The sequence below is a fragment of the Bufo gargarizans genome, chromosome 2 (assembly GCF_014858855.1).
Source record: "Bufo gargarizans isolate SCDJY-AF-19 chromosome 2, ASM1485885v1, whole genome shotgun sequence".
Taxonomy (NCBI): Eukaryota; Metazoa; Chordata; class Amphibia; order Anura; family Bufonidae; genus Bufo; species Bufo gargarizans.
Window position 1 is genome coordinate 482,238,080 of NC_058081.1, and position 20,971 is coordinate 482,259,050.

At 44.2% G+C, this 20,971-nt stretch overlaps 1 protein-coding gene across 1 annotated transcript in view; it reads left to right on the forward strand.

The window, feature by feature from the left end:
- The first annotated feature begins 17,677 nt into the window (after positions 1–17,677).
- The window catches only part of SMIM3 (small integral membrane protein 3), a 29,487-nt gene continuing 26,193 nt past the window's right edge, over positions 17,678–20,971 (forward strand). Inside the window, exon 1 of the mRNA XM_044277874.1 lies at positions 17,678–17,825. The gene's annotated coding sequence lies outside the window, so the exon portion shown is untranslated. The remainder of the gene's footprint in view (positions 17,826–20,971) is intronic.

Below are 20,971 nucleotides of genomic sequence, written 5' to 3' on the forward strand. Positions count from 1 at the left end.
GCCGTGACACAGCTGCCTTGGCGACCTCTTGCTCCTCCTCTGCCTTGGCCTTGGGCTTCCACTTGTTCCCCTGTGACATTTGGGAATGCTCTCAGTAGCGCGTCTACCAACGTGCGCTTGTACTCGCGCATCTTCCTATCACGCTCCAGTGCAGGAAGTAAGGTGGGCACATTGTCTTTGTAGCGTGGATCCAGCAGGGTGGCAACCCAGTAGTCCGCACAGGTTAAAATGTGGGCAACTCTGCTGTCGTTGCGCAGGCACTGCAGCATGTAGTCGCTCATGTGTGCCAGGCTGCCCAGGGGTAAGGACAAGCTGTCCTCTGTGGGAGGCGTATCGTCATCGTCCTGCCTTTCCCCCCAGCCACGCACCAGTGATGGACCCGAGCTGCGTTGGGTGCCACCCCGCTGTGACCATGCTTCATCCTCATCCTCCTCCACCTCCTCCTCATCCTCGTCCTCCTCGTCCTCCAGTAGTGGGCCCTGGCTGGCCACATTTGTACCTGGCCTCTGCTGTTGCAAAAAACCTCCCTCTGAGTCACTTCGAAGAGACTGGCCTGAAAGTGCTAAAAATGACCCCTCTTCCTCATCCTCCTCCTCCTCCTCCTGGGCCACCTCCTGTTCCATCATCGCCCTAAGTGTTTTCTCAAGGAGACATAGAAGTGGTATTGTAACGCTGATAACGGTGTCATCGCCACTGGCCATGTTGGTGGAGTACTCGAAACAGCGCAACAGGGCACACAGGTCTCGCATGGAGGCCCAGTCATTGGTGGTGAAGTGGTGCTGTTCTGTAGTGCGACTGACCCGTGCGTGCTGCAGCTGAAACTCCACTATGGCCTGCTGCTGCTCGCACAGTCTGTCCAGCATGTGCAAGGTGGAGTTCCACCTGGTGGGCACGTCGCATATGAGGCGGTGAGCGGGAAGGCCGAAGTTACGCTGTAGCGCAGACAGGCGAGCAGCGGCAGGATGTGAACGCCGGAAGCGCGAACAGACGGCCCGCACTTTATGCAGCAGCTCTGACATGTCGGGGTAGTTGTGAATGAACTTCTGCACCACCAAATTCAGCACATGCGCCAAGCAAGGGATGTGCGTCAAATTGGCTAGTCCCAGAGCTGCAACGAGATTTCGCCCATTATCACACACCACCAGGCCGGGCTTGAGGCTCACCGGCAGCAACCACTCGTCGGTCTGTTGTTCAATACCCCGCCACAACTCCTGTGCGGTGTGGGGCCTGTCCCCCAAACATATGAGTTTCAGAATGGCCTGCTGACGTTTACCCCGGGCTGTGCTGAAGTTGGTGGTGAAGGTGTGTGGCTGACTGGATGAGCAGGTGGAAGAAGAGGAGGAGGAAGCCGAGAAGGAGGAGGTGGCAACAGGAGGCAAAGAATGTTGCCCTGCGATCCTTGGCGGCGGCAGGACGTGCGCCAAACAGCTCTCCGCCTGGGGCCCAGCTGCCACTACATTTACCCAGTGTGCAGTTAGGGAGATATAGCGTCCCTGGCCGTGCTTACTGGTCCACGTATCTGTGGTTAGGTGGACCTTGCTACAGATGGCGTTGCGCAGTGCACACTTGATTTTATCGGATACTTGGTTGTGCAGGGAAGGCACGGCTCTCTTGGAGAAGTAGTGCCGGCTGGGAACAACATACTGTGGGACAGCAAGCGACATGAGCTGTTTGAAGCTGTCTGTGTCCACCAGCCTAAATGACAGCATTTCATAGGCCAGTAGTTTAGAAATGCTGGCATTCAGGGCCAGGGATCGAGGGTGGCTAGGTGGGAATTTACGCTTTCTATCAAATGTTTGTGAGATGGAGAGCTGAACGCTGGCGTGTGACATGGTTGAGACGCTTGGTGACGGAGGTGGTGGTGGTGGTGTTGGTGGTACATCCCCTGTTTGCTGGGCGGCAGGTGCCAACGTTCCTCCAGAGGCGGAGGAAGAGGCCGAGGCGGCAGCAGCAGAATAGGCCGAGGCGGCAGCAGCAGAAGAGGTAGCAGGGGGAGCCTGAGTGACTTCCTTGGTTTTAAGGTGTTTACTCCACTGCAGTTCATGCTTTGCATGCAGGTGCCTGGTCATGCAGGTTGTGCTCAGGTTCAGAACGTTAATGCCTCGCTTCAGGCTCTGATGGCACAGCGTGCAAACCACTCGGGTCTTGTCGTCAGCACATTGTTTGAAGAAGTGCCATGCCAGGGAACTCCTTGAAGCTGCCTTTGGGGTGCTCGGTCCCAGATGGCGGCGGTCAGTAGCAGGCGGAGTCTCTTGGCGGCGGGTGTTCTGCTTTTGCCCACTGCTCCCTCTTTTGCTACGCTGTTGGCTCGGTCTCACCACTGCCTCTTCCTCCGAACTGTGAAAGTCAGTGGCACGACCTTCATTCCATGTGGGGTCTAGGACCTCATCGTCCCCTGCATCGTCTTCCACCCAGTCTTGATCCCTGACCTCCTGTTCAGTCTGCACACTGCAGAAAGACGCAGCAGTTGGCACCTGTGTTTCGTCATCATCAGAGACATGCTGAGGTGGTATTCCCATGTCCTCATCATCAGGAAACATAAGTGGTTGTGCGTCAGTGCATTCTATGTCTTTCACCGCTGGGGAAGGGCTAGGTGGATGCCCTTGGGAAACCCTGCCAGCGGAGTCTTCAAACAGCATAAGAGACTGCTGCATAACTTGAGGCTGAGACAGTTTCCCTGGTATGCATGGGGGTGATGTGACAGACTGATGGGGTTGGTTTTCAGGCGCCATCTGTGCGCTTTCTGCAGAAGACTGGGTGGGAGATAATGTGAACGTGCTGGATCCACTGTCGGCCACCCAATTGACTAATGCCTGTACCTGCTCAGGCCTTACCATCCTTAGAACGGCATTGGGCCCCACCATATATCGCTGTAAATTCTGGCGGCTACTGGGACCTGAGGTAGTTGGTACACTAGGACGTGTGGATGTGGCAGAACGGCCACGTCCTCTCCCAGCACCAGAGGGTCCACTAACACCACCACGACCATGTCCACGTCCGCGTCCCTTACTAGATGTTTTTCTCATTGTTATGGTTCACCACAACAACAAATATATTATTTGGCCCAATGTATTGTATTCAAATTCAGCGGGATATAAATTTGAGGCCTAGTATTTAGGCGCTGGGTCACCGGTATGGATTTAGTGACAGAATTAGACTTGGAAATGCACAGAAGCGTGTGTGTGAAGTTATTCTGAATGACCCTATGTGCACCTTCAATATTATATACCCTTTTAGGGATAGATTTCAAATAGCTCTGATATAGCAGAAACCACTAAATTATGAAATTGCTAAATTGGGAATTGTACTTCAACCCAGAACAAAAAATGTGCTTTGACGGACACTAAATATCTTGCCCAGCAACAACAGTACAGCGGTGGGTAACGAGAGATTTAGAGGGATTTAAATTTGAGGCCTAGTATTTAGGCGCTGGGTCACCGGTATGGATTTAGTGACAGAATTAGACTTGGAAATGCACAGAAGCGTGTGTGTGAAGTTATTCTGAATGACCCTATGTGCACCTTCAATATTATATACCCTTTTAGGGATAGATTTCAAATAGCTCTGATATAGCAGAAACCACTAAATTATGAAATTGCTAAATTGGGAATTGTACTTCAACCCAGAACAAAAAATGTGCTTTGACGGACACTAAATATCTTGCCCAGCAACAACAGTACAGTGGTGGGTAACGAGAGATTTAGAGGGATTTAAATTTGAGGCCTAGTATTTAGGCGCTGGGTCACCGGTATGGATTTAGTGACAGAATTAGACTTGGAAATGCACAGAAGCGTGTGTGTGAAGTTATTCTGAATGACCCTATGTGCACCTTCAATATTATATACCCTTTTAGGGATAGATTTCAAATAGCTCTGATATAGCAGAAACCACTAAATTATGAAATTGCTAAATTGGGAATTGTACTTCAACCCAGAACAAAAAATGTGCTTTGACGGACACTAAATATCTTGCCCAGCAACAACAGTACAGCGGTGGGTAACGAGAGATTTAGAGGGATTTAAATTTGAGGCCTAGTATTTAGGCGCTGGGTGACAGGTATGGGTTTAGTGACAGAATTAGACTTGGAAATACACAGTAGCGGGTGTGTGTGAAGTTATTCTGAATGACCCAATGTGCACCTTCAATATTATATACCCTTTTTGGGATAGATTTCAAATAGCTCTGATATAGCAGGAACCACTAAATTATGAAATTGCTAAATTGGGAATTGTATTTCAACCCAGAACAAGAAATGTGCTTGAACGGACACTAAATAACTCGCCCAGCTACAGCACTAGGGACAGATTTAGCTGGATATAAATTTGAGGCCTAGTATTTAGGCGCTGGGTGACCGGTATGGATTTAGTGACAGAATTAGACTGGGATATGGCCAAAAAATGAACAGACTATTGCTGGTTAAATGCACTTGGTGTGACAGCTTCACCCTGATGTAGGCTTTAGCCAAAAAACAACCACACCATTGAGGGTTAAATGCACTTGGTGACAGGCGCAGCTTGCCCCTGATTTTGTATATGGCCAAAAAATGAACAGACTATTGCTGGTTAAATGCACTTGGTGTGACAGCTTCACCCTGATGTAGGCTTTAGCCAAAAAACAACCACACCATTGAGGGTTAAATGCACTTGGTGACAGGCGCAGCTTGCCCCTGATTTTGTATATGGCCAAAAAATGAACAGACTATTGCTGGTTAAATGCACTTGGTGTGACAGCTTCACCCTGATGTAGGCTTTAGCCAAAAAACAACCACACCATTGAGGGTTAAATGCACTTGGTGACAGGCGCAGCTTGCCCCTGATTTTGTATATGGCCAAAAAATGAACAGACTATTGCTGGTTAAATGCACTTGGTGTGACAGCTTCACCCTGATGTAGGCTTTAGCCAAAAAACAACCACACCATTGAGGGTTAAATGCACTTGGTCGCAGCTTGTGCTGGCGCACCACAAGACACAAAATGGCCGCCGATCACCCCAGAAAAATGAGACTGACAAACGGTCTGTGCAGCCTAAAAACAGTGAGCAATTGAGGATCAGCAGCTCAATGATCCACAGCTGCAGATCGATCAGTTAATCAAGTCCTTTGGAGGAGTTAATCTGCCTAATCTCGCCCTACTGTCGCAGCCGCAACCTCTCCCTACGCTAATCAGAGCAGAGTGACGGGCGGCGCTATGTGACTCCAGCTTAAATAGAGGCTGGGTCACATGGTGCTCTGGCCAATCACAGCCATGCCAATAGTAGGCATGGCTGTGATGGCCTCTTGGGGCAAGTAGTATGACGCTTGTTGATTGGCTGCTTTGCAGCCTTTCAAAAAGCGCCAAGAAAGCGTCACAAAAGCGCGAAGAAAGCGACGAACACCGAACCCGAACCCGGACTTTTACGAAAATGTCCGGGTTCGGGTCCGTGTCACGGACACCCCAAAATTCGGTACGAACCCGAACTATACAGTTCGAGTTCGCTCATCCCTACACACTACTATATGTACCACCTTAATCAAGGTCTCCTATTAGATAGGTGGGAGGAGCACACACTACTATATGTACCACCTTAATCAAGGTCTCCTATTAGATAGGTGGGAGGAGGAGCACACACACCTATATGTACCACCTTAATCAAGGTCTCCTATTAGATAGATGGGAGGAGGAGCACACACACCTATATGTACCACCTTAATCAAGGTCTCCTATTAGATAGGAGGGAGGAGGAGCACACACACCTATATGTACCACCTTAATCAAGGTCGCCTCTTAGATAGGTGGGAGGAGGAACACACACACCTATATGTACCACCTTAATCAAGGTCTCCTATTAGATAGGTGGGAGGAGGAGCACACACTACTATATGTACCACCTTAATCAAGGTCGCCTATTAGATAGGTGGGAGGAGGAGCACACGCAACTATATGTACCACCTTATCAAGGTCGCCTATTAGATAGGTGGAAGGAGGAGCACACACTACTATATGTACCACCTTAATCAATGTCACCTATTAGATAGGTGGGAGGAGGAGCACACTCTACTATATGTACCACCTTAATCAAGGTCTCCTATTAGATAGGTGCGAGGAGGAGCACACACAACTATATGTACCACCTTATCAAGGCCGCCTATTAGGTGGGAGGAGGAGCACACACACCTGTCACGGCCACGGTTATGCTCGTGACTCCTCAACCGCATGCGGTTGCCTGCGGTTTGGTTTTGGTGTTCAATCACAGGTGAGGGCCGCTGGTGTGTGGCCTCACATGTGGTTGCCGCGGGCAACTAGTTGTATGTTGTTTGGTTTCAGCAGAGCAGCCTGAGCTGTGCTAGGCAGCTTGCTGCATGGCATGCGGTTGCACCTAACAACCTTCTTGTTGGGTGTTGTGTTTGTTTGTCTGGTGTGCACTGTGTTTTGTGTTGTGTGTGCACTAGGACTCTTCCCTTCACTGTGGCTGCCCGTGGCAACGTTTGGTTGGATGTGTACATGTGGTGGCAGTGTCCCGGCCTTTGGGCTGACTCCCAGGACATGGTTGCCACCCATGTTGTTGCCTGCAGCAACAGCCACAGTGTGATCTTGGTTTGGACACTTCCCTTTTAAGTGGTGTTTTCCCTTCCCTGGTGTTGGAAGGGCATGCGGTTGCACCTAACAACCTTCTTGTTGGGTGTTGTGTTTGTTTGTCTGGTGTGCACTGCGTTTTGTGTTGTGTGTGCACTAGGACTCTTCCCTTCACTGTGGCTTCCCGTGGCAACGTTTGGTTGGATGTGTACATGTGGTGGCAGTGTCCCGGCCTTCGGGCTGACTCCCGGGACATGGTTGCCACCCATGTTGTTGCCTGCGGCCACAGCCACAGTGTGATCTTGGTTTGGACACTTTCCTTTTAAGTGGTGTATTCCCTTCCCTGGTGTTAACTCCCTTTATGTGTGTGTGAGACACTGGGTGTGTCTGTGTGGGTGTGGCCTATAAAGCCTCAGTGTTTGGCATGTGTCAGTGGGTTGCTTCAGCCATGCTTAGCTGGAGCAGCCTCCTGTGTATATCATCTGCCAGTGGGGGCCACCCTTGTGGTCATAGGTTTATCTGTGAAGTTTATGTCTTGATGTTCAGTTTATGTTTTACTTTGTCTCTGTTTATTTGCAACTACGAATGTCCTGGTTACCTGTGTGTTATGTGTGCTGTGTCCTCTAGTTGTTCTGTGGACATTAGTAGTGCATGCATGGGTTCCAGTCAGCGTGGCTGTGACAGGTACGTGTGGAACTAGTTGTTCCCCTGTCATATCTGTATGTTGTATGTGTTTCCCCATTCCTTGTAGCTTGGCCAGTGAGACCCCTGTTCCTCCGTGTCCAGAAGGAACAGGCTGTCTTACCTTGACTCCTAGTTCAGGGACCGGTCGGAGGGTGAGTTAGGGATCCAAGGTTCCTGAGTATAAGCCCTCCTACCTTCAAGGTCGGCCCATGCAGCTAGGAGTTAGGGTCAGGTTAGGGACGCTTTAGGAGGTGACCTGCTCCCTAATCCTGCCGTCCTGGCCGAGCAGCCTAACATCTTCTGGCATCGCACGGCTGAGGGTTTTCCCCATCCTCAGCCGTGACAACACCTATATGTACCACCTTAATCAAGGTCTCCTATTAGATAGGTGGGAGGAGGAGCACTCACTACTATATGTACCACCTTAATCAAGGTCGCCTATTAGATAGGTGGGAGGAGGAGCACACACAACTATATGTACCACCTTATCAAGGTCGCCTATTAGATAGGTGGAAGAAGGAGCACACACTACTATAAGTACCACCTTAATCAATGTCGCCTATTAGATAGGTGGGAGGAGGAGCACACACTACTATATGTACCACCTTAATCAAGGTCTCGTATTAGATAGGTGGGAGGAGGAGCACACACTACTATATGTACCACCTTAATCAAGGTCTCCTATTAGATAGGTGGGAGGAGCACACACAACTATATGTACCACCTTATCAAGGTCGCCTATTGGGAGGAGGAGCACACACTACTATATGTACCACCTTATCAAGGTCGCCTATTAGATAGGTGGGAGGAGGAGCACACACACCTATATGTACCACCTTAATCAAGGTCTCCTATTAGATAGGTGGGAGGAGGAGCACACACACCTATATGTACCACCTTATCAAGGTCGCCTATTAGGTGGGAGGAGGAGCACACACACCTATATGTACCACCTTAATCAAGGTCACCTATTAGATAGGTGGGGCAAATGATGTGGAAAAATATATAAAAAAAATAAGTTAAAAAACTATTTAAAAAAAAATGTAAACAAAAAATATAATAAATCACAAATAAAAGAAAAAAAGAAATGAAATATGATGTGGCAAAAAATAGAAAATTATAAAAAATACAAAAATACAAATAAAATAAGAAAATTGCAAAATAAGAGTGTTCACTGCCCCCTAACAGTCTTTTTATGATCCCTTGGGGGACACATTATGTAGCAAAAATATATATATAAAAAAAATTGAAAATTAAAAATAAAACAAATAAAAAATAAATAAAATACAAATAAAATAAACAAATTAAAAAGTACAAAATAGTAGAGTGTTCATTGTCCCCCAACAGTCTTTTTATGACCTCTTGGGGGAGATATGTGGCAAAAATATATTTAAATAATAAGTAATAAACCAATTTTTAAAAAAGAATACAATAAAATATTATTAAAATACAAACAAAAGTAATAAATAAAAAGAAAAGAGAGAAAAATTTACAAAAAGTGTAAGTGTCCCCCAAAGGTCTTTTTATGACCACTTGGGGGATATTATTTGTAGCAGAAATATATTAAAAATTTAGTTAAAAAATAATAAAAAAGATTACATAAAATAAAACACCAACCAAAACTGTTGCCATTATCGCCCCATTCACGTGAAACTATACATATTATATATTTAAAACAAAGACCGACACAAAATAGGTAACTAATTATAATAATTTATTTTGGTGTCAGTTTGCATATTTAAAGAATAAGGAGCTATAGTTTGAAAAGAGTTTCCCCAAATAAAACCCAAAAAAAATAAAATTATAAGGCCCTATGTGTCATGTGAAAAATTGTTGCAAAAATTATTTAGGTAGTCCCAACACATAAAAAAGTTACAACCATTCGAACCACCACGTGTGCTAAATCACGAAAAACAGTGTCTCTTCAGGCCTGATGATTGAAGTGCTAACCAATAAGTGCTTTCCCCACGTGTAAGGGAAAATGCTTATTGGTTATTGCATTGCACCTGTAACTGGCAGGAGGTGGTAATAACCAGGGAGCACGGCCTCTGCAGTGAAGGAAATGACAGATTTATGAATAGGAGGCAGGAAGGAAATGTTGCCACTTTTCCTGTAAAAATAACTTTTAACAAGTTCCTGCAGCATGGCCCCTGAAACAGAAGATTCATACTTACCTGCTTCATGCCGCCCTGGCCCCCTCTGCCTCCATCTTCCGATTCCTGCACTTTTACACCTGTCACTGCATGGCAATGGTCACATACACCGCTCTAGTCAAAGACTGGCTTCAGCAGTGACACGTTGCTTGTGGCCACATCACCGCTAAAGCCAGTGATTGGCTGGAGAGGTGCATGTGACCATGGCCATGCACTGCTAAGTAAAAACAGCAGGTAAGTATAACTCTTCGGTTTCAGGGGCCATGCTGCAAGAACTTGTTAAAAATTCATTTTTACTGGGAAATTAAGCTCTATGAGATATTCATGTCAATTACTGGGAACAAGTCATCATAGGGATGCTCATTCATGATAACTGGCCTGTATGATCATGCCACACATGGCTCTGTGTAATCAGGGATCTGCTAATGATAATCAATATAAGTAAATGAAGGAGGAATGACCGTGATAGCAATCATTCTTCCCCAGTCACTTTACATTGGCCTGTGTAATAGGTTGATGCAGACGAGCGCTGTAACGGATCTCCTGGCACCCCAACTGGGTACCTCCATTGATGGATGCTCCTAGTGCTGATTCCATGCTGCTGTCGCCAGGGGTGCTGTACGAGTACTAGTGTTGCCCTAATTATAAATCCACAAACGGTGTCTCCGAACTGCTTCTCCTCGCACTAGGACGCCATTCCACTGCTGCCACCACTGTAACGGATCTCCTGGCACCTCGAATGGGTATCTCCTTTGATGGATGCTCCTAGTGCTTCCCGAGGGCTCCAAGAAGTCAACACCGTAAGCACTGCCAACCCCACGAATCGCCGTAGCTTGGTTGGGATCTCGCCGTTTTCTACCCACCTTGGACTTATGACAAGGTTTCCAGGTTCCTCTTTCAGAGGGCGATGCAGGAACAAGAACAGCTCTTACAAGAGTTAGGGATTATACTCTGGAGAGTATAATGATTATAGCAATCCCCAGAGTGTAGTTCTCCAATCCCCCAAACATGAGCCTAGACTTCATGAAGGGTAAAACAGGACACTTTAATGGGGCTACATGCCAGCCTTTTATGCAGGTCTTCCAGCAAAGGACACTCCCATGGGGACCTTGTGGAAGACTGAGACAGTTTTTACATAAACCAATCACATGTAGTTACAGACAGAAAACACACACATGTGATACAATTAATCAACACAATGGCATAATGTAATCACTCACAGGCAGAAACTACCAATTTTTCCCTTTGTAGAATAATGAGACAGGGAAGGAGGGGTCGCCATAGTTCTGGGTCCATAGGAAGGAGGCTAGCCATCAGGCCTCTCCAGAAGCCCTAGTGACAGTTCAGTCTGTCACAAGCGCAAATCAACATTTTTTTTTTTATTTGCGGCCCATTGAAATAGAGCGATGTGACAATGTGGCCCTCAGACCAAAAAAGGTTGGCTATCCCTGCTTTAGAGGGTAGAGTCCTGACCAAGTTTTCACCTCCAGTAGAAGAGGAGAAAATCCCAACTAAGACTGGGCCCCCTCTTACCCTGGGCCCCATAGCAGTCGCATGGTCTGCCGCTGTGGTAGTTACACCCCTGTTCATCAGTATCTGATCGGTGGGGGTCATGGGCACTCCTGTGAGCACCACGGCAGCTTACCAAGTACAGAGCTGTACATTGTATAGAGTCTGTTCTTGGTATCGATCTCAGCCCCATACACTTCTATAGGAATGAGCTGCGCCTAGGCCATGTGACCGATAAATGTGTTGTTATTGGCCTAGGGAAAGCTGAGAGAAGGCTGCGGCACTACTGCAATAGGTCATCAGAGTTAAAATCTCAGAAAAAAAAAGTATATTCAAAAATTTAGAAAAATGAACTTAAATGTTTAGGTACACTTAAAAAAAGACCAATTGAAAAAATGTTAAAGGCTATGTACACCTTTGGGGTAATTTTTGGGAAATTATTGCTAAAAATCTTTTCAACTGGTCTTTATTAACAATATGGAATCCTTTTTTCTGTTTCTCTACTAGCTGCCTGTGGATTTTTTTTCTTTTGTCATCTGCTCTCTGACATTATAAACACTCATTAAATCTCAATCCTTATCTTACTGATACAAATTTGGCTTAAATAAGCGTTTATGACCTCTTGGTAGTTTAGAGATAAGGGTAATTAGATGACCAGCAGAAAGTGAAAGTGAAAGTACCAGTCACACAGTTAGAAAAACAGTTAACCCTTTGTGACTGAACAGCTCAATATTTTTAATAAAGGCCAATTGAAAATATGATTTTTAGCCAAAAATAAGTTAAATGCAATCATAAAAAAATTGACTCCAAAGGTGTACATAGCCTTTAAGACTTCTTTCTGACATTCGGCAGACCAATCCCACAGGCTGTTCTGGCAAAGAACAGCCTAGCAGAGTTCTCTAGATCAGATGTGGCTGGATAGTGATACATGCCTACCAGATCCCATAGACCAGGCGTGGGGAACCTTTTTGCTGCCGAGGGCCATTTGTATATTTGTAACATCGGCTTAAAAATGTGATTGCTGTCTAATATTTAAGTTTAGAATGTTATATATTTAGTTTAGCCTTTATTACTTAATTTGGCATTAATGGCAGCCAAGCTCATCCCAGAGCAGTCCAGAGAGGGGTTCACCCAGTTTTCAGTCTCCCTGCCACTATCCCTGCCTCTTCCTTCGCAACTGTCCCTGCCTTTGTCCCTTTCTCAGCCTCAGATCTGCCCCCCCCCACCACCCTCAGCCTCCCATCAAACTCCCCAGCCTACATCAGCCTCCCATCAAACTCCCCAGCCAATATTTTATTTGTACTAGCTTAATTATTTGCCAGTAATTTTCTTTTCAGTAGCCAAGAATATATGATATAGCCCCTTGCTACTAACAAATCTGTCTCAGGCTGAAAAGCAGTTAGAGCTATGAGATCTTGTTCTGAAGGGTGCTAACCCCAATACAGTCTGAACTATAACTTTTAGAAATCGGGTTGGGAGTGAGATGGGGGATGTATTACTTTTTATATTCTTAGCATTAAACCAAGACCTGGCTCATATCACTAGCTGCTATACAAATTGAGATATTTCTAGTTCCTCCTCTCCCTGTGTAATTGTACATGACCACAGTGGATGGGTAGGGCTAAGTTCACATTGGTATCTCTATTTCCTTTGTTCCATTCTTTTATAGGGGCAAACCAATGAAAATAACTGAAGTGGCGTTTCCATCAAATGTCAGAAACAAATGCCACCCAATACACCCTATCGACTATGGGATCACTACAGGATCTGTTGGATGTGCATTGTCCAGCATCTTACCAGACAAAAGAAGTGCAGCATGATGCAATATATTCATCCCTCTGCTGCAGATGTGAAAAAAGCCTAACATGGACTTCTGTGCACTTTGTCATACCCCCTTCATGACACATGATGTAATAGTACATTATAGCGCAGGTGACTTGCCTTAATTTAACGTACTATTACGTTATGGTGATTGGCTCCCGATCAGAGCGGGAGCCCGCAGTCACTGATAGCCGGGCCCCTGCTGTATCTGCAAGCATCGCTGCAAAAGCCGATGCCGGCAGATTAGCCCCTTCTATGCTGCGGTCAGTGCTGACCGTGGCATAGATGGTGTTTGCGGCGGGTAAGGGATCCACACTGCGATGACGGTGACCTGGTGGGTGACAAGGCAGCCCTATGCCTTGCAGAGGCTTTAGGACCAGCTTTCTACGGAAGCCTAGGAGATCCAGACCCACCCCAAAAGTTATTATGCCATTTCTCCCAAGTACAACAATACCCCATATGTGGTTGTAAACTGCTGTTTGGGCACGCAGCAGGTCTCAGAATGGAAGGAGTGCCATTTAGCTTTTGAAACCCAGATTTTACAAAAATGTGTTTAGGTGTTAGTACAGTAGAAACCCCAAGAAATAACCCCCTTTTTGAAACTAAATTCAGAAAGGAATTCAGCTAGGGTTGTAGGGTTTCAGAATTTACTAACATTGGTTTTTGAAAAGGAAAAATTTTATTTTTTCCAATAGTACGTTGCTTTAGCCCCAAATTTTTCATTCTGAGGTAAAGCATTACATAATTTGTTACACAGGTAGCTGCATCTGAACTTCATAACATGGAATTTGCTGAAATAGTTTTTAAGAGCCATACATTTTTTGTTGTTGACTGAGGTCTGTGAGGGAACGTTTTTTGCTGGACAAGCTGTAGTTTTTACTGGTAGCATTTTGGGATACTTTTGGCTTTTTTATAGATTTTTATTTAATTTATGGAAGGTAGTGGGCAAACATTGTAATTCTGTCAGTGTTTTATTTTTATTTTTATGGGGTTCCCATGTGGTATATATGATATAATAACTTTATTCTGCAGATTGAGCCGATTATGGCGATACTAGATTTATGTTTCAAAAGGTTATTAAAGAGAACAATATAAAGAACTTAAAAAAACAAACAAACAAACAGAAAGAACAGTAGAGCAATTCAATACTCCAATACCAAAGAATCAAAAACATAAGCCTGCATGGCAATGAAGGGTTGGATACTGCAAGCTGGTTGCTTTGGGTACATTTGATTGTCATTAGTAACTAAAAGGGAAGATTAAAAAAAGTGATACCACATTTATATAGTTTTTTCATGTTTTACTACTTTTGCGTCATAAAAACACCTTTTTATTAACATCCATACATTTGTATTTTTTTTATCAATGTAGTTGCATAAAGGCCTGTTTTTAGTGGGACATTCTGTAGTTTTTATTGGAACAATATCCGAGTGGATATGGGAAAAAGGCTATTTTTACCTAAAAAGTTTATTTTTTGTGGTTTACCTTTTTTACTTAAATTTTTTCAGTCCCGCTTACAACAATCTGATCGCTGGCACAATACACTGCAATAGTCACTTTTTACAGTGTATTGTTCTGTCACTTTTGGTCTGACATTTAGCCTGATCAGACTCTGCCTCTGGAGGGGCCTGGGAAGCTTCAGTACATGACAGGCCCAAGGCCTTTGAAGCAACTGTTGGGACCTTGCGATCGTATCTCAGGGGCGCGATGGGTGAGAGATCTAGCACAGCAGCATCTGAGGGTTAACATCAAGAATCGGCACTACTACCAATCTTAGCCATTGCAGAGGGTTCCTGATGGCGGCAGCTCTGATGTAAATGTACAGCACAGTGCATTAATGTTTAGCCTGCTGTACATTTAAGGCATGAAGGGGTTAAAGAACTGGCATCACTTCTACATGTAAACTCGATGGCGTGAATGGGTTAATATAGTTTCCATTTTGCACTGTCCTTATCCTGTCCATTCCCAATCTTTAGGGTCAGATATGCAGCCACACCAAATCCCTGCCCAGACACAGTCAGGGATGGTTTGGCTATGGATTCCACCAACTCAACATTCCTATGATGTCATGTAGAGACCAGAGTTAATGAGTTCATGATTTCACACATTTATTTCTGACAAAAAAATCCCACAATGTACACAAAATGTATACAGTATGATATAATGAAGTATTAATACTATTGTTCATATACCAGCTATTAGAGGCACATGCCTTGGCAGCACCGTGGTAAACTAGGATGCTTAGCAGACCTCACTGCAATGGGGCATGGCAGACCTCCTGGAGCAGTGCCTGAAATCCAGTGCTGTCCCACTGGATCTGGAGTGGTTGATAGCTATGCCAATTAAACCACATACCTGTTTATTTTTCTGAGGGAACATCAGAGAGATCCTAAAAAGCAAATTTTTTTTTACCTTATGTCCTAACTATTTATATAGGACATGCCACCACCAGTGCATATGAACATTTGGTAGACTCCTATACATATGAGAAAACCTTCTGGACTCCCAAAAGAGCAGGCAAATCTTTCAAGGCACGAATATGCTAACACACTTACACTAGTCCAAGTGTTAGGCAGGACTTTGGCTGCAGTAGTACGTGGGAGAGAAGAGGGATGCAGAAACGGGAGAGGAGTCTGGTTTGAAGTCTTTGTCAATGACATAGTCTCCCCTGGGATCTGTTTTTAGGGTTAGCCTCGACTGGGTTAGATGGAGCTTGGTTTGGCCAAACCTATACAATAGCCTTTGCACAATCAATTAGGGCACCTCCACATACTATACACAAAACCTAAAAAATCTCATACATGGAAAGGAGGCAAAAGCACCCAAGATATAGGAATAATATAAAATATTTTATTAATAGACTTCACTATAAAATATATCATACAACAAATACATATTAAAAATTAAAAAATAGTGATAAACACAAGAAGGCTAAGAGGGCAAGCCCTAACATATGCACAAAAGACAGACGCCTTACTAGACCACTGGTGCTTTTAAAAGATGGTATTTTGTAGGTCTTCTGTTTTGAACATGAATCTGGTCGAGGGTCTTTAAGTGGAGGCGATTCTGCATCGGTATTAACTTGGACATTGTTTTTCGTTTTGGTATGCCAGCAATGTCTAAGATGAGACAAAGAGGGAGATTTATCAAAGTGGTGTAAAGTAGAACTGGCTTAGTTGCCCATAACAACCAATCAGATACTACCTTTCATTTTTCAGAGGAGAAGTGAAGAATAAAAGGTGGAATCTGATTGGTTGCTATGGGCAACTAAGCCAGTTCTACTTTACACCACTTTGATAAATTTCCCCCAAACTGTTTAAACCTAAGGCAGGTCGTTACTGCAACATTCTCAGCCATTTACCGCTGTGTTGAAAACAGGAGGAGAAACTGTGTGGAGCACAGTGGGGACACAATCACCAATCTCACCAAATTGTGAGATTGGTGAAATGAACTTTCATTTTACTGTTTGGAGGCTATTGTGGAACATTTTTACTGTGCTGGAATAAGCCTTTGAAGGGGTCAGAAAGGAAATCGTGGTCATGTCAACAGACAAGATATAGCTTTTGATTAATAATAAAGATTGTTAAGGTGCTCATACCCTTGACAGCTATTCTTCCTGACTCCCCTCCCCCATACACATGCTGAGAATGCATGCGATCAGAGAGGGAAGTAAATTACTCCCAGACACCTTTCGTGGCAGCTTGTCTCCTTTGAGAGCAAAATTAGTGAGAGCTGACACTGAACATGCCCAATTCTTTTTCCCACAAAAATCCTTCATACAACAAAATCAAGGCATCATACTACTATGTAGACAGGTAAAGACCTAGGCTAGTATAAGGCTACTTTCACACACACGTTTTGGCTTTCCGTTTGTGAGATGCGTTCAGGGCTCTCACAAGCGGTCCAAAACGGATCAGTTTTGCCCTAATGCATTCTGAACGGAAAATGATCCGCTCAGAACGCATCAGTTTGCCTCCGTTCAGTCTCCATTCCGCTCTCGAGGCGGACACCAAAACACTGCAAGCAGCGTTTTTCTTTCCGCAATGTGGTGCGGAGCAAGACGGATCCATCCTGACACACAATGTAAGTCAACGGGGACGGATCCGTTTTTTCTCTGGCACAATAGAAAATGCATCTGTCCCCCATTGACTTTCAATTGAGTTCATGACGGATCCGTCTTGGCTATATAAGACATAATACAACCGGATCCATTTATGACGGATGCATGCGGTTGTATTATTGTAACGGAAACGTTTTTTGCAGATCCAGGATGGATCCGCAAATAACGCTAGTGTGAAAGCAACCTTAGCCTCTTCCGTTTCAACCTTAGTGGGCCATCAGTGGTGGGGATCCGATGTCTAGGACCCCACAATACAGACATGCCACCGCCCTTTCATTGTGCTGATTGGTGGGAATCACAGAGGTCAGATCTCCACCAATCCATCCCAAGGATACATCATCAATGTTGAAGTCCTAACGAATCCCTTTAAAGGAGCACTACACCTACAGGACTGTGGAAGCTGGGTGATGAAACTTGTGGGAGCCCTAATGACGATCATTCTGATTGACCGCTGCTTTTTGGTTTTAGCAATAGAAGAATAAAAATGTTTCCAGGGGAGATTGTATTAAATAAACATGTTCTTTTAGTTCTTATAAGAGGAACTGGAGGTCTCTTTAGTGAAAGGAACAGTTCGCATTTGACAACTGCAATGTGGTTTTGATTTCTCGTTCCCCGGTTCACCCAGTCCTCTGCATAGTACATTCTGCAGTGTTTTCTATTAAAATACTGACAGTGCCTGACTTGTGGCAGTGTGCAGGCTGTATCTCTATCACTAGGTGGCTTGTGCCTCCCAAGATGACAAGCTTGAAGAGCTTTTATCTCTGGAGGGAGGGGGGAAGGAGTTAGCCTTCCTCTCCTCAAGGCAAGACACATCCCCTCAATGATACAGAGAGAAGGAAGCACTGCAGACACATTGCACAGAACAGACTGAGTGCCACCCACAGTCTAGGGATCCCACAATGTGTGTCTGGGGGATCTCATGAGTTATAAGTCTTGATTCGCTTCAACTTTCATACATTCTGACTTCTCTGGAGCACAACTAAGCAGGTAAGTCCCAAATATTATCAAAACTACATGTACACAGTCTGGAGGATAACTAATGTGCAGAGCAAAGTCTGTTCTCGCCGCATTGTGGCTTTCAGGAGAGCGTTTCAACCCATACTTCTGAACGGGCTGGAGACCTAATGATTTTCATACCCTAAGTTTGAAAATTATGATTCCTGTTGATGTGTTCATGGTGTCAAAAAATCTACCGTACAAAAGGTCAAAGTTCTTTTATGTTACTGATGGTACAGTACATTAAATGTACTTCAGTAAACACTGGCATATGTTGACTATAGGCGTTAAAAAAAATGTGTTTTTTTTTTTTGAGGGATGCATGTGCATAGACTAGCATAGTCTACTATTCATAAAAAAGAAGTATACAGACCTTTACTAGCCAAGAATACGCTTTTTTGGTACCCTCAGGTGAATGGAGCTGTATAGATATGTTTGATATATACGGTAGTACTCTTCTCATGATTGGGCTGTACATCTTCAATGTTTTGCACTCTTTAGAAATGATAGGGCTAAGGTGGTGGTGTATGTTTGTATGCTAGGAGTCATTGAAAGTAAGTGTGAAAAAAAAACAGTTGTGGTTGAAGGTTGTGAGGATGTTGAAACCTTGTGGGTGGAATTACAGAGTTAAAACAAATTATAAAAAAATAATTCTTGGTGTGATCTATAGACCCCCCCTGCCCAATATTACTGAAGAGATAGAAGATCAACTGTACGTGCAAATGGAGCAGGTGGCGCATGCTGGCACAGTAGTGATAATGGGAGATAACTATTCAAACATAGATTGGGAACCTGGTTCTACCTCTGCTGCAAAACTGAGAAAATTCCTCAGCTTTTTGAAGGATAATTTTATGGGCCAGTTTGTAGAATATCTCCCTAGAGGCGATGCTCTTCTGGATCTAGTAATTTCTAACAATGCAGAGCTTGTGAGAAATGTCATTGTCCATAAAAACCTTGGTAACAGTGACCACAATATAATTATATTCTAACTAAACTGTAAAAAACAAACATGGGTCGTAGGGCAAAAACACTTCAGGAAATAGCCTGAGAGCAACTACTGTCACATATGACACTAATGCAAAACTGGAGTGCTTTAAACCTACTTTGGATAAGTATATTGTTAAATACATTCCTAGAGGTAACAAGTGAAAGTGAATAAAATTAAACCCCACATGGCTTACAAATAGTGTAAAAGGGGCAATAAATGACTTTAAAAAAAATGCAAATATGAGGGGTCAGCTGTAGCCTTTAAAATGTAGAAATAACTAAATTATGTAAGGTGGTATAAAATCAGCGAAAATACACAATAAAATACAGATGGACAAAGAAAGTAAGAAAAACACTAAAACATTCTTCAAATACATAAATGCAAAAAAACCAAGGTCAGAACATGTAGGTCCCCTAAATGATGGTAACGGGGTGTTGGTCACTGGAGATCAAGATAAGTCAGAGCTCTAAAAAGTGTTTTTTAGCTCTGTATATACAAAAGAAGAGAGGGCATCTCATGAGGGTGTTGCCACTGGTGTAAATACCTCAAATAACATACGTAATATGCTGATTGTAGATATGGCCCATAATATGCAAAAAAAATTTTAAAGTGAACAAAGCCCCAGGTCCAGATGGACTACACTCTAGAGTTCTAAAGGAGCTCAGTTCAGTTATTGCTTTTCCTCTGTTCCTAATATTTACAGATTCTTTAATGATAGGCATTGTACCAAGGAACTGCCGCAAGGCGAATGTGGTGCCTATTTTCAATAAGGGTGCTAGGTCTTCACCAGGAAATTTTAGACCAGTAAGCTTAACATCCATAGTGGAAAAAATGTTTGAGGGCCTTCTACTGGACTACATACAGGAATTATGTATCTGACAATAATATACTGTTATAGCCAACATGGTTTTACTAAGAACAGAAGCTGTCAAACTAACCTGATTTGTTTTTATGAGGAGTGACCATGTCATGACTTTTCCCATTCAATTAGTTGCTTCCTCCTTATCGAGTAGTGTTTTTTATTGAGCAACATAAGTAGTAGTCTACCCATGACCTAAGTGCTCTACAGGCACGTGTTGATCCAGTGAATGTGTGTAGAATCCCTGTTTTCTAAAATGTTACTAGGGTTTTCTAGGATTTAAGGAGTACACAATTTTCATTATGGAGAGCACCTTTAATGGTGTGAGGAGTCTTATAGGCCAGGCAACGCTCTTCTGATATTCTGGGAGTAGGATATTCAAATGAGCGTAGCCCACTATAGTTGCCCCAGTTGTTAAGATAGCTTCCTATAGGGTCCCCAGTAGTTCAGATAGCCCGCTATAGTTTCCCCAGTTGTTTTATATACCTTCCTATAGTGCCCGTAGTAGTTTAGTTAGCCCACATAGGGCCCCCTGCAGTTTAGATAGTCGCATTGTGCCCATAGTAGTTTAGATAGCCCCCTATAGTGCCCCTGTGGTCTGTAGCTCAGCGGCAAAAAGAAAACAAAAATTAAATACTTACCTGATTCCTTCTCCATGCTGCCATCCATGAAGTAGGCCACAGCCTGCAGGCCTCTTCTAGCCAGCCTGCAGCCTGACTTGACTCTGTCCCGGCGCAGGCAGCGTGCCGTGCGTTGACGTCATCGCGAAAACGCAGACGTGATGACATCATGACATGGCGTGCTGCCTGCGCCAGGACAGAGCTACTGTAATATTAGGCTGCAAGCTGGCCTGGAAGAAGCCTGTGGCCTACTGTACATCAGACGGCGCTTGCATGGATCCAGTACAGTCAATGCGCCATGAATACTGAAGATAATTTACAGGCAGGCTTTTTTTCTGTCGGACTTGTTATATGGCAGAAGAAAACACCCTGTTTTTACGGACTGTCCATGAATCTACGGACGGTTGGCAACCCTGTGAACGACCCAGACTCATGGTGGGCCACTATTTAAGAAAGCTACCCATGGCCACCATTCAGACAGCCAATTTAATTCATTTTCAGGTTTGCAAAGTGGAACAATTTATTTTCATAAATAATATTAATTTAAAAAATAATCAGTGTTAGAGACCATTGAGGAATGCACTGCGTAGTAAAATGCTTGTGACTTAATAGGGCTATAACCCAATAGAAGTCAATTTATGTATGTGGTGACCTTCTTGTACCATATGTA